The 14,079-nt window shown below is 39.8% G+C and overlaps 2 long non-coding RNA genes across 2 annotated transcripts; one reads left to right on the top strand and one right to left on the bottom strand.

Moving 5' to 3' along the window:
• Positions 1 to 850: 850 nt before the first annotated feature.
• On the top strand, positions 851 to 13,735 carry LOC134508563 (uncharacterized). The gene is made up of 3 exons (XR_010069086.1): positions 851 to 933; positions 13,080 to 13,294; positions 13,582 to 13,735. It is a non-coding gene; the product is annotated as an uncharacterized LOC134508563 (long non-coding RNA).
• LOC134508562 (uncharacterized) lies at positions 2,878 to 12,604 on the bottom strand. Its single transcript, XR_010069085.1, has 3 exons — positions 12,434 to 12,604; positions 10,272 to 10,418; positions 2,878 to 4,038 (listed from the first exon to the last, which is right to left on the bottom strand). It is a non-coding gene; the product is annotated as an uncharacterized LOC134508562 (long non-coding RNA).
• Positions 13,736 to 14,079: the final 344 nt, after the last annotated feature.

The raw sequence follows: 14,079 nt of genomic DNA, 5'->3' as shown, positions 1-14,079 counted from the left end.
CAGGAATATTAATGTGCCAACACTGTCATATCTATTTCAGCTCATACATATGCAATGTCTTTGTTTTCAAAGATTTATGTCAGACTTCGCTGAAGTGAGGTATTCTACCATTTTAGATAATAGCATGCCAAAGTGATGTTATCAGGCACATTCAGCACTCACTCAAGCAAAGGGGAAGGAGCATCCATTCCTTCATAGCTTAAACGCAGAGAAACTGTTATTTATCCTTATTTGATGAAGAAATCTTTCAGGGGGAAATGGTGTATTTTTAGAAGAAGATTATGGTCATCCTGTGGATTATCTTTTAATTAAGAATGGATGATTTGTGCCCACTCTGCTGTAGCAAACGTCTTGCTGCTAATGAAGTTTAAACAGACTTACTTTATTTAATTACAGCTAATCACTAGGGTAAAATGTGGAATTGTCTTTGATCCGCATGTAGAGTGGTAATCCTTGTGGCAGATAGCATCTCTTATTCCCTCAAACTCTTTTCAGTTTCTCCAGGAGGTCCCAGCTTAACTAAGGGTTAATTGAGATAGCTGGACTGGCGTGATTGATGTATTTTTGCTCAGGGATGCCATCCTGCTTTTCCAAGGACTTTCTTTCTCTCTCTCTCTCGCTCGCTCTCTCTCGCTCTCCCTCTCCCTGTGCAGTCACCTTCAGGCCGTGTAATGCAGTAGATGCCTGCTTGTTTGACATGAGGGACCTGAGGGGGCCAAGGTCCTGCTGGATCAGTGAGTGAGAGAACAGAAACTGCTGGAGGGAGAGCAGAGGTTAGAGGAGGGCAGCAGAGACCCGTGTAAAGCAGAAGAGGGCACTAGTAAACTGACCTATTTCAACCACAACTCTCGCACGCCGGGCTGGTTATAGAACAAAACAATTGATTGAATATTGAAGGCAATCACACGGTTTGGCGAGGGAGTAGCACCAAAGGTATTTCATTCCAGTTTTATTCTTTTTGTTATTATTATTTTGGTTTGTTTATTTTTATACTTTAATAATTTGGTTTAATATTTTATTATTTTATTTTATTTTATTTTACTTTTTTTATTATTTTGTTTTACTTCATTTCATTTCATTCCATTTCATTTCACTTCACGTCATTTATTTCCTTTCATTTCATTTATTAAAGAAGTGACCCTCACATCCTGGAGTGTCACTGAAGCCTTTGCCTTCTAGCTTTTTAAACGTGGCAAGTAAAGACCGTGGAAGTGAAAAGTCGGTTATAAAAAAAAAAAAAAAAAAAAAAAAGAGGGAGAATTCATATTTCCTATAGGGAACTGGTGGTCTCACAATTTTGCCTTGTGCTCAGAGCCCTTCTGTAACAATTCTCCTTGCTTCCCCAGACTCAGAAGTTTCTGAGGCTGGTGAAAACTGTGGGAAGAGCCATTTGGAGAAATCTTGCTCAGGAGGTAAAATCCCTCACAAGGGCTGAAGTTTGTACAACTGGTTTCTTACTGTGCTTTTGCGCTTCACATCAAATGTTGATTTAAAATTACTGGACTCAACTTTTACCTTCTACACTCGTTTTGTCACTTTGTCTTTCTATCTTGTTTTTCTTCCTGATCTACACTGTAAAAATATGCCTCCATTGTCTGAACATACTCTGGTTTCTTGTTACTTCTCTGTTAAAACAGAATAACATTGTTTATTTCATTCTTTGAACGCAGGATGTCTGGGCTTTTCTTTTTGTCTGTTTGTTTGTTTGTTTGCTTCAAAAAGTAATTTGAAATGGAAACATTTATCTATCAGCCCCCTCAGAAATATTAACAGCTTTAATTAGCTCGGTGGAAAAAAAAAAAAAAAAAAAAAAGTTGTTTACTTTTATTTACAGGAACTGTTAACTTGCACTCTGGCAATAGAGGCAGAAGACACAGAATCTCTCTTTTGTGTAAAATTTAAATAATTAAAATAGAATAGTTTGCAGTTAGTTTCCACGATAATGCGTTAAACATCTGCAGTTTTGTCTCCCCACCGGGATGCATAGCCGTGCTGAAGTCACATCCTGATAACATCTGCACGTTAGCGATAGCTTGCGCTCTAGGCTTTATGGTCTGCTGATGAGGGATTCTTCGGCAGCCCCTCCCTCAGCACAACCGCTGCTGAAAATTTTGCTTGTGACATCCTGAGGGTGGCTTGATTTACATTTGTCATAATGCAAGAAGATACCCTCAGTTAAACTGAGTTTAACATCCAGGCCCTTTTTCACTTTGTTGCTTTGCAGTTCCTTGTTTTGTTTTGTTTTGTTTTGTTTTGTTTTGTTTTGTTTTGTTTTGTTTTTCCCCCCCTCTTTCACAGGAAGCTGGTTTTCACTTTTTTTTTCCCAAAGACTGTGGATCCAGACTAAATTTTCAGTGGTGAGATTTATTTTGCTACAAGTTTCTTCAACACCACGGATGAAGAAGAGAGAAAGAGAGAGAAAGAAAGAGAGAGAGAGAGAAAGAGAGAAAGAAAGAAAAAGAGAAAGAAAGAAAAAGAGAAAGAAAGAAAGAAAGAGAGAAAGAGAGAAAGAAAGAGAGAAAGAGAGAGAGAAAGAGAGAGAGAAAGAGAGAAAGAGAGAAAGAAAGAGAGAAAGAGAGAAAGAAAGAGAGAAAGAGAGAAAGAGAGAAAGAGAGAAAGAGAGAAAGAGAGAAAGAGAGAGAGAGAAAGAGAGAAAGAAAGAAAGAAAGAAAGAAAGAAAGAAAGAAAGAAAGAAAGAAAGAAAGAAAGAAAGAAAGAAAGAAAGAAAGAAAGAAAGAAAGAAAGAAAGAAAGAAAGAAAGAAAGAAAGAAAGAAAGAAAGAAAGAAAGAAAGAAAGGAGAAAAAAAAAAATTAAAAATAAAGTTTGCGAGGAGGAACAGCACCTCCATTCCTGCTTGCATGGCAACAACAGCTGCATTCACATGAAAAGGCCAGCTTGTTAAACATCATGTAACACTGAATGTACTGAATATTTTAAAGGTCAGGTATTGACAGGCACTGAGCTGCTTCTGTTTCCCTAATGACCCCAATTACATCCAAGCTGAGTAAGTAGTCAATAAACAATGGCATTAACATATGTAGAAAAAGTGTTTATTTTACATTTCCAAGACAATTGGCAATCTCCCGCTTGTCATCCAAAGGCAGAAGCTGGATCGTGGGCTCTGTGATGAATGAGGGGAACAAGGGGGAGGTTGCGGGTCTTAGAGACCTCTGAGAAATTTCAGGTAGGCTGTCTCACACACAGGCACAAAGTGGGTTTCTCCCTGTGGTTCTGCATAAGTAAAGAATCTTAAGGAGAAAATATAAATACTTTTACGTATACCATGCCCCTCGTGCAATGGAGCATGCAGTCTGTCATATATGTAGCAAGAACGTATTCAAAGGATCTTTAAGGATCCAATCCAGACTTAAATTAAAGCAAAATACAGACGATTTGTATTGCTTACATACTCTCAGTGCTGCTGTGGAAATCAATCATCCCTCTCGCTTGCGAGCACTTTTTCTCACTCTGTGAACAAAATTTCTAGCCATGTTTGGCAAAGTATAGCAACTTCACAACCCAATGTCCAAAGCACGCATGGACCTGTCAAATAATAAATGAGGCATTGGGAGGCCCCACGTGACACAGCATAAAGCAGGGAAAGAGATTTATCGAGAGAAATATTAACAAATAAGAGAAAAGATTGTGTATTTGTTCAGTTTCCTCCTCAAGCTGCAGGCCAAAGCTTTCACGTAGGTACATGGGTATCTCCATGCTGATGGAGAAGCTTGGCTCCTCTCCCAGCCAGAAGCTAAAACTGGTGGGACAGCAGCCAGGTGGAGAGGGGCATGTCAACAACAGGGGTGGGAACCAGGAGAAGCTGGTAAATACCCTTTTTCCCCCTCCCCACGCAACCTCTGTGCACATGATATCTTCAGGGTGCTGCCACAGGACGAGAAGAAGCTCGCTCGTTGACTGCCGTTGCTTTGCAGCACAGTAATTTTTCCAGGCTCCAGCTGACATCAGTCGGTCTCAGTGTGGCACAGATCAGACGAAGATCCAGTTTTTGCACCAGAAGGTTTTTCTGTAAAAATAAACTATGGCAGAATGTAAGTATTATCCCCGTTTTACAGCTAGAGAAATGAGCTCAGACAGACTAAATCTCCCGTTCAACAAAGACTTAAGTTTGTGCTTAACTTTCATGGGACTACTCCAGGGTTTTAAATTAAACACCAATTTAAGTGCATTGCTGGATCACAACCAAAATCACAAAATAAGTCTATAGCAGATCCAGGGCTTGAAATGTGAGTCTCTGAGTCCCAGTCCAATGCTTTAACTCACAGGAACATCCTTCTTCAATTTAGGTCTTAATCTGATGACTTTTCAGTAAGAAAGAAACTTTCAAAAGGTTTAGAAATTCAGAGATCAATGACATATTTGAAGCTTTTCTGAATCTCTAAGTGCATTGTTTTTAGAATGGAGAGGGAGAGCAAGATAGTATTTACTTTGCATCTCTCTCTCTCTCTTCAGGGAGAAAAAGAAAAGAGAAGGACGGCAGATTAATTCTCATCCACTTTCAATGTCTGGAAAAGCTTGTCGTAGGTCCGAATTTTTTCTCATTTTTTTCAATTTTTTTTCCAACAAGTGGATAAGCAGGATAACATGACTTAGTGATGCTTTGTCAACATCAATTTATTTGAGGACAATCATAAAGTCTTTCAAGGTAAGAAAGCAGTGCTTCATCCTGGTTCACTGAGCAGAATAAAGACCAGCACCCTCCCTTGTACCACCGATGCAGTGCAGTATTCCCCGATGGCTGGTTTCTGATCAAGAATCTCTTCAGTCTGTTAGAAACCTGGACACGGCAGTCAACTGCTGGAGCAGTTTGAGTTGTCGGTCCCATACTCAAGAAACAGGTTGAAATTATCATGGCTCCTCATTTTTTTATTTTTTTTTCTCCTGGCTTTTGCAAAGCTACGGGCATTTTATGTGTTTGCAGGGTTGGCTAGGAGTACCGTCATTCTGCTCTGTTCAATGATCTTATTTCACTTTTATGACATCTGCATGATCAGGGCATCCTCAGAGACTCAGATGCCTCAGTATCAAGGCAGCCATAGGCAGGTTGACTTCTTTCAGGCACAAGTGGAGATAACTATGGGGCAGACATGAGTAGGCAGAAAGGTGAGGGGAAAGTCGAACAAGTAAACACGAAAGGAATTGGTTACCTCTGATTATCGGCCAATTTTGAGTGAATGGCAAATTGATTCAAGAGAGAAAGGAGTGGGCACAATAGGGAGCTGAATGTTGGAGCAAGGTCAAAGTAGGAAATCCAGACTCTTGGGGTGCTTCTGCATAATGCGCCATTTCGAGTGAAACTTCTAACAGCAAGCATGAAGCTAGCTCTGAAACAGCTAATGCCCAATGAATCAGTCACCTTTTATTCAGTTTTATTGTAAACTGAGTAATTGTCCCAGTTTGGGGATTGATGCCACAAAGAATAATGAAGCTGGTCATTTTGAAAGTTCACAATTTTCATTACCATAATTGCCTTTCAATTTTGCTGCCAGTGATACATACCCCCACATTATTGTATGAGTGTGCTCTTCCATTGTTGTTTCTAGCGTTCTGGGAACAGATGGCCTTTTACAGCAGATACATTACGAACACCAGAAGAAGAAATGACTCTCCTAAAGAACATTTAGTCTAATACTAGAATAATTACAGGAGCAATATAGGGAAGAAGTTTTAAATGGATATTATTCTATATAGACTTCAGAGTATTAGCCAAGAGGTAAAGCTTGGAAAGTGACCAAAAAAACAAAGGACTGATGTATAACAGATACAGCTTGGTGTCTTGCATTAGGCACGAGGGGCAGCATGAAAGAGCAAACGAAATGAGGAGGAATTCTCAACTGGAAAGAAGGACGTTGCCAGAAGCATGACAGGAAAGAAACTCAGGAAGGAGGGAGTGGTGGTAGGAGAGTCGAGACAAGGAAGGATAAGGAGTTTTAAGTGTATGCAGTAGAACAGGGAAACAAGAGTTTAAGTAGTAAGAAGCATAATTTGAACAATAGGAAAACAGGAGATTGTTCCATCTATTTTCAGTGGTATCTGTCCCCTCCTGTTCTGCTCGTAGTCTTTTCTTTTGCCTTCTAATGTGATGCAGGACACTTTTATTGCCTTTTCTCTTTGGACAGCCTGAAGACAGTCATTTAACATCAAGCCCCTCACTGCAAGACAGTGCTCAACGTATTGCTACCTGATTTCTTTGCCGTCACTCCATTCCCTCTGCAATTGTTTCTTGGCTTGCCATTAGAACTGGGTGTAGCCGAGTAGTACATCAGATGTAGAAGCTGCGAAGTATAAACAAACTCCCCATAGACCCAGGAGCGATGTTTCTGGTAAACCCTGAGACCCATCAATCCCACTTCCACCGAAAGCCCGGTTCAAAATTGCATTGCTCTTTTTGGGTTGGCTTGGGTTGTTTTTTTCTGTAGTGTTCCTGTTACCTTTCTTTCTTAATGGCCGTTTTAATTTCTCGTGTCACTTTGAGTGTCTCTAGCACTTTGTTTTCTGTGAAACTTTACCCGATCAGAATCATTTTGGAAAGAGGTGTCTTACAGGGCTCCGGGCAATAGCTCCGGTTCATGTTTCTAAGCCTGGTGGTGGAGGGCCACGTAGGCAGCTGCAATTTGTGACAGTATATAAGTGGTGGCAAATTTAGCCATCACACTGCCCATATGGCTGCCACAGGAGCACCAGGGTATGAAGGTCATGAGCAAAGTCACGCTCTGCCATGCCTTTGTTTATAGAACTCCCTGGGCTTACAATACATGACCATGCAACTGCCGAGGTGCTGCAGCCCGGGGTGTCGGGGAAATACCAGTTTCATTAAGACTCTTGAACCCTATCACATTACACTTCAGAAGTAGTGACCAGCTTATTTAAAACAAAGAAGCTTTGACCTTTCTCCCCTTTTGAAACCAAAAACATATGAAGCTAAAGTGACTCATTTCCGGCTTTAAACAAGCTCTAAGAAACATTTTTTTCCCAAGTACAGTTTGTGCACTTTCTCTTCTTCCTCTCCTTGCCTCCTCTCCCCCCGTCCCTGCCTTTTGCATAAATATCTCGTTCCCTTCTTGTCAAGGTCAACGTATTTATTACTTATATTCACTGTGTAGTTCTTTTTTACTTCTAGCTTTCTTTCTTTTTTCCTTCCTTTCTTTCTTTTTATCTGTGTTGTTTATAACCATGACCCTTGATCCTCCAAGTCTTAAAACAGCTTGGCTTTCAGCAGCTAAATCTGACAAGGTCAGCATTTTTCTGTTTATTCTGAGAATACTATTTACCCTCTGGGGTTTTTAAAAGCAATTCTATAAAACATCACTTGGAAAAAGTTTGTAGCATTCAAAGACTTCCATAAACCTAGTGCCCAGCAAAGAGTAACTTTTATTTCTGACTGCAGAACTCAGAACAATTAAGTTTGATTTTCCCCCTCCCTGCAAAAGGTGCCTACACAAATGCATTTGACAAAAATATGCTTAAGTGTTTCACTGTAAACACACTAGCAACCTACTAGTAGTTAGCATCATCTTTTTCATCAGTGTCAGATATAACAAAATCAGACTTACTGTAAGATCAATTAGTTCCTAGAATAACCTTATTGTTACGTAGCTGTAACCAGGCTATATTTATTTCTTTTTCATTGGAAATAAATGTATGTTGTGTCGGCTTTCTGTCAAAACAGCAAACAATCCTGTAATCTTCAGAAAGTCGGGAAATGACAGAACCAATGATACAAAAGCAAGGTGTCCTTGGGCTAATACCCAGACTCTTTGTAAGTGATGTTAAATTTATACCCATTTAAAACAAGCCAATTTAAACAACCTGACTGTCTCAGAAGATTTTCAAGAAGGTGGTGATTGCTCAAATGCAAGTGTCCCCAAGGCCATGAAAAAAATGACTCTGCTGTTAGTGCTTGTTGGGAATTGCAGAAAATTACAGATTTTCCCTCTGCAATTTCCTTGCCTTTTTCTTTTCCTTTTTCCATCCCTTTCCCTTCCTTTCCTCTTTCCTCCAGCTCTCTATTCATCGAAAAAACCAATGGGAATGGAGCTCTGCAGTATAAGCAGAAAGTGGAGATGCAAAGAATGGCAGAAAAACATCTGCAGCAAAACTGGAGGATTTCTGTGAATGAGTGAAAAATGCTGCTGTTGGAGAGCTTGCTCTGTGGGCCTCCTGCATGCAGCTTGTGACGACACAGCAGAGAAACCTGCAAAAAATATCTTCTCAGAGTAGCCTGCTAGAAAAAGAGATGGATGGAGGGACAGGCAGAGAGACAGGCATACAAGTTCAGAAAGCATCTCCCCAAAATAAGGTGCAAACTTCAAAATCTACGGCCTCTGGAGGAAGGAGTTGCAGAAATATTTTTGTCAGTGAACCTGGAAGTTTTTCCCAACTCAGGACCACTCGGTGCCTCCGCTGCGAACGTTTCTCGAGAGGCTGAGGTCTCCTCCACCCGGAGAGCACAGTGCCCGCCTATCTTTCATTTGCCCCTCTGCGCTTTCTGCAGGGAGGTGAGATCAGTAAGAGCAAACATTTGAAGAACTGCCCTGAATTTTCCATGCTTGTTCTCAGCCAGAAGGTAAATTCTTCTGGAAAGTTTGGTAGCATTCTGTTTGGCTGATTCTGAATTAGCCATAATAAAATGTTTTTAGTATTTAAAGGTGTTTTCCGGAATGCTTTATTTTTTAGCTTTGATAATGGCCTATTATAGATGAGATTGCTTTCTGGAGGGAATGTATGCTTTGATCAGTTTCAAAAAAGAGGTGGAGGGGAGAGAAAGGAAGTGGAAACCAAGTAAAAGTTGCATAGAAAATATTAAGAACATAAAATTTTCCTTGCTGAGGGACTCAGTTTCGGCTTGCACAGAGCTTGCATGTGATTCAGCGTTTAAAACACACTGAAAGTGGAAATCAGGGTGATGTTTCAGAAATATCCTTCTACCACTGGCTCGCTATGAGCTCTTGATAAATCACTACTGTTCTCTGGCTCATATTCCGCATCTGCACAACGGCACAAGGGTGCTCACCTCCTTTACCGCGATGCTGCGAGAAACCATTAGGTGTCTACACAAGATGTCCTCGAAGTCCATTTTGTTGCCATCATCATGATGCATGGCGTAAAAACAAAATAGTTACGTGTTCAGCTAACAACTAATATGAACCCAAATTATTGCACAAGCAAAGAACTTCCCCTCGGTAACAAGGGTTAACCCAAACTGGGACAATTTGAGGATGTTTGAGTGAATGGCTTTGTCTGACATACTGCACACCGGCAAAATCTAGTGTCACCATGATGCCATATGAACGTGCCTGCACAGAACCTTTATTCTGGTGGAGAAAAGCTTCTGGTGATACACAAGAAAACGTTGCATGCAAGGGAGATGGCTAAATTATAATTGTAAAAGCCATGGATTTGACTTTAAAAGAAAGCAAGTTTTCTGCATGAAAATTTTACATTGGGAGTGTTGCAGTAACAAGGTTTTAATAATTATTTCTTCATGGTCTTTCTTGAAATGAACACATTCCACTGTTTTAACATTTTATACAAAAACATGGTCTAGACATGTACATGTACCAGTGGAATGAAATCATCAATAATCACTATCTAAAATGAATTACATTCCAAAAGCACAGGCTAATGATTTATCTTTTTTTCATGGGACCGATCTCTATCAGATTGATTTATGTAGCAGCCAATCATGTTTCAGTAAACTCCAGCATGCACATGCATCTTTAAGTGATGATAAGCTGCGACTGTCAATTTATTTGTACACCAGAAGCCAAAAAAAAAAAGAACCAACGTGCAATAACAGTAGTATGCTTCCCCAACAGAAAAACGTGCAGAAAAGCTAACTTCTGCTATTGTTTCTTACCTTCCATCTCAGATAAATGGACAAATTAATGTAATGAAATACAAAAAAAAGACATATCCTGAAGGGGGAGGGCTAAAAAACGTATACTTTCCTATGACAGGTGATAAACAAGCTTATTTTTCACTTGCCTGTTTACATTATTTGCTTTGATAGAATGTATTTTTTTTTATACATTTACATTATTTGCTTTGATAGTAGATGCTTTTGTTGGTGGTTGGAGTGATTGGCAGCTTCAAGCTGTTCTGTTTAATTGCCTTTCCGCTATGCAAAATTCTATGTTTAGAAGACACCGTTTCACAAATAAATCAAGTGTGTAGATGTGTACAAGAGAGAGAACTGGAGAAGGAGAGAGAATTTTTTTCAGTTGGATTCACTGTCCGTTCTGTTACGTACTTATCTGCATTCCCTTTGACCGTGTGTTCGTTTGTTTCTCTCCGCTTCTCAGTCCCTCTCCAGAGAAGCAAAATGGTGTTGACTTGGATTAGGACTATTTGTAGTACCCTGTTCTTTTCACAGGAAGCAGGGGATATGATGGAGTCTCTAAAAAAAAAAAAAAAAAAGGAAAAGAACAGACTAGAGTACATCCAAAGTTCATCATTTGTTTTTTTGCATGAAAAGAAAACAAAAGATACACATAGAGGGGAAAAAAAAATGTTGTCTCCATTGTATTCTTTGTTTTTCTGTGCTTTATCCTTTGGACAAGTTCTTAGAGGATATTTTTCATATTTTATTTTGAGTCCTAATTAAATTAATTGTTTTATCTCCCTCTTATTTCAGACCAGAGGATATGGAGCCTTTGGAGAGTTTATTTTTTGTTTTGTGTTTTACTGGCAAAGGCAAGGGAGTTTTACTTTATTAATTTATGAGAGTTTGGAAGCAAGAGGGGGTGCCTATAGCACATGCGCGACTGCTGCCCGAGTCTGAAAAGAGTTGCTGCAAACAGGCAACTTGAAAACCTAACATCTGGTGACACCTTCACATTACAAATTAGCCAAGACAGCGCTGAATTTACTATTCATTATCTTTTCTGAAATCATAATGCAATGTTCAAAAAGGTGTTTATTTCAGTAGTGACTTTATTTTTCTTTTATTAGCCAATGTGAACAGTTTTAGGGGTTCCACAAACATTTCTGGGGGTTTCATGAATCAATAGGCATATGCTTTAAATGGAAACATTTCTAAAAATGCTGTATGCAAAAGTATTTTTCCTTACATGCAGAAGTTCTGTGGAATCAGGTACAATGGCGAGATGGAAGCTATGTTATGTTATTCTGTGTTGTGAAATGTAATAAAACACATTGAATAGTAGAGGTCCAAGACCTTTAAGCAATCAAGGATTTCAGAATATGTTGTTTCCCCATCTCAGGCTAAATTGTACAGGATATTAATCATTCAGGCTAACAGTCAGCAGCTCCTTTTCTTTTTAACATCGTAATAAAAGCTGTCACAATGTTTTCAAGTCTTTCCCTTTATTTTTTTTCACAGAAAAAAAAAAGAAAAAGGAGTAAAACAGGATAAGGAAACTCGCGAGAATATCATTCAGTAAATTGCATGAATAAGATCCAGAAAAGACTGTGTATTTTCAGTTAAAGTCTTGATTTGTGAAAATACACACGGTACTGCGTGGGTGCTGACAATACCACCGTGGGTGGGACTGTGTGCTCTTTAGTCACAGGGGGCTGTGTGGAGCATTCCTACCGTACTTGTTTTATCTCACGATGAAAGTACATTACTAAAGCACAGAGAGGATAGGTGGAATATGAAATAAATGTGCAAACAAAAATCCGAAATGGAAAATGTGGCTCGGGGTAGGTATAGGTTGTTGGTTTTTTCCTGAGAATATTAGTGTCTCTCTTTAATAAACATTGATTAATAATAAATTATTGATAGCATACCTGGAAAAGTAATAAAATAGAGGGTGATCAATGCAATTGTGCACATTTAAAGAATTTAACATGTGCCAGTTCAGAAATTTACCTTGGAAAAGCAACACACGGCAATGAATACTCATTTTTTTCAAAACATATCAACATGTCTAAGTAATTCTGACAGATTTAGGGTATTTCCCTTCTCATCACCCCTCAACCACCTTCTAGACTCAATAGACAAATGAGGCGAGGTGAAAGCCAATGACATAACAGAACATAGATAGCATGCATAATATATTGCATTAGTGTCCTCTGCATGACATTAGAAAGCTGTAGATGTCTATTGGACAGAGAAACAAACAACAAACATGTTTTTTCCCCACAGTGAAACAGCAGCATAAAAGCAAAAACTGATCGCACAAACATTATCATCGCAGCCGCTTCTTGCCATCCAGCTAGATGGCCGAAAATATTTTGATCCACGTAACTTCTGTGGCCTTCATCCAAAGCCTATTGAAGCCAATTAAGAATCTTCATCGCCTTTAGTGAAATTGGACCCAGCCCATTAAGAGATTTTGCCCTAGGGGAGTAAAGGGTGGATTATTAAGGTCCACCCTCGCATGTCACTTCAATTTATCACAAGGGAAAAAATACTTCTCTTCATTAACACTGTATAAGTTAGCTCACCTTCCCAGTAACTCTGCCCTGTCTGTGTCAAACTCTTTCCCCCGGCTCTCCGCTGATCCCTGGTACCAAAGATGACTGCAGATATAACGCGATATTACTTCTCATAACAGTCCTTAGGAAGTCAGTGTTTCCAGAAGTCATTCACGTAATTTTTCCCTGCCGCAATACTCATGTGGGTAGTTTATGAATGACGACAGCTAAATTAAAAGCTATCCTATCTGAATGGGCTAAAAGACTGGCAAAACTCGGGAAACTATAAGCTAAACAGAAGTGACAGTTATAGTCCCCTTTCGCATAAAAAAACTGTAAACTATTTCCTGTTGTGTCCCATTTCTCAGCTGGAATGTACTGCAAGGAGCAGGAGAGGATTAGGGAGCTAAAACGCTTCTTCATTTTTTTCATGGATGTACAAACATGACGTTGAGCACAGAATTTTAGCAATGACTAATTTAGCCTGATAACTTCTGGCTTCTCAATTGACTCTAGTTACCTAAGCAGTAAAACTCGAGATAAATGTGCATCCCAAAGACAATATCTGTAGACGTGATTCGAAAAACAAAACAAAACAAAACAACACTGCCTATGTGCTGTTCTGCAAACATATCCTTATGAATGTGTTTCCCGTCTCTTACCTAATTGCACGCAGAAGAGTTGTCCCAGATGAGCTTGCTCCTCGTGTGAGTTAGGAACAGAAGCAGGCATTGCCCGCTCACCCACAAGCCAGATTTGGGTCTTGCAAAGGTCTCCAGCCCTGGTGATGATGTCTGATGATGTCTGTATTGACCTGCGTGGTAACGAGCAGGAGCCTAGAGGAATCTCCGATCTACATGATGCACCAGCTGCAGGCTCCAGAGGGTGAAGGTAAGTCCCTGGGAGAATTTATGGATTCATCTCAATGCACCTACGCCCTTCCAAAACGACACTCTTTCAAAAACAAGTTTTCAAGGACACTTTTGAAACCCTGGTAGACACCTTTCCTAAAACACAGCCCTGGATTTCTTTTGGCGGAATACGAATGGCAGGGGGTTGGAACTAGATGATCTTTAAGGTCCCTTCCAGTCCGAACCATTCTATGATTCTGTGATTCTATGAATGGTTGGTGGAACAAGACAAATATTGACTCGTATCAATCCCACCCTACCTTTCAGCCCGCTGGAGGTGTCACACTCCCACCCAGGGGACCTGGGGAAGGACGATGTGTGTGAGGACCCCCCTGTCTCGCCCTGTGCCTTGCCGATGGCACAGCGGACGTTGCCTCCCTGCGCAGCACGCAGCGGCAATTTTCGGCAAAGGCACGTAGGAAGAGCGACACCTCTTTTTTTCAACAAAGTGGAAAACTTTACCAAAAAATTGTCTCCGAGGTACTATATTTTTGAAGATTTGGGGTTTTTTTTTTGCAAAAAGGCCTATCACTGTATTTTTATAACATTTCAGGAGAACATATTTTGGTTACATCTCCTGCTCTTGGGAAGTTACTGCAATCAGTGGAATGCAGCAGTTAAATAAATTTAGAAAACAATTAAGTACAATTACGACCCTCTTTTAAAGAATCAACATGTAAAGTGTCAAAAAACACTCTAGGTCTACTGTGCTTCAGTTTGAGTCAAAATAACATTTGTTCCTCTTCGATGAATATTTGAGGAAAT

This window comes from Chroicocephalus ridibundus, chromosome Z, assembly GCF_963924245.1.
Source record: "Chroicocephalus ridibundus chromosome Z, bChrRid1.1, whole genome shotgun sequence".
In the NCBI taxonomy this organism is placed as follows: Eukaryota; Metazoa; Chordata; class Aves; order Charadriiformes; family Laridae; genus Chroicocephalus; species Chroicocephalus ridibundus.
The sequence above is the reverse complement of the archived record's forward strand: the minus strand, read 5'-3'. Positions and strand labels throughout refer to the sequence as shown.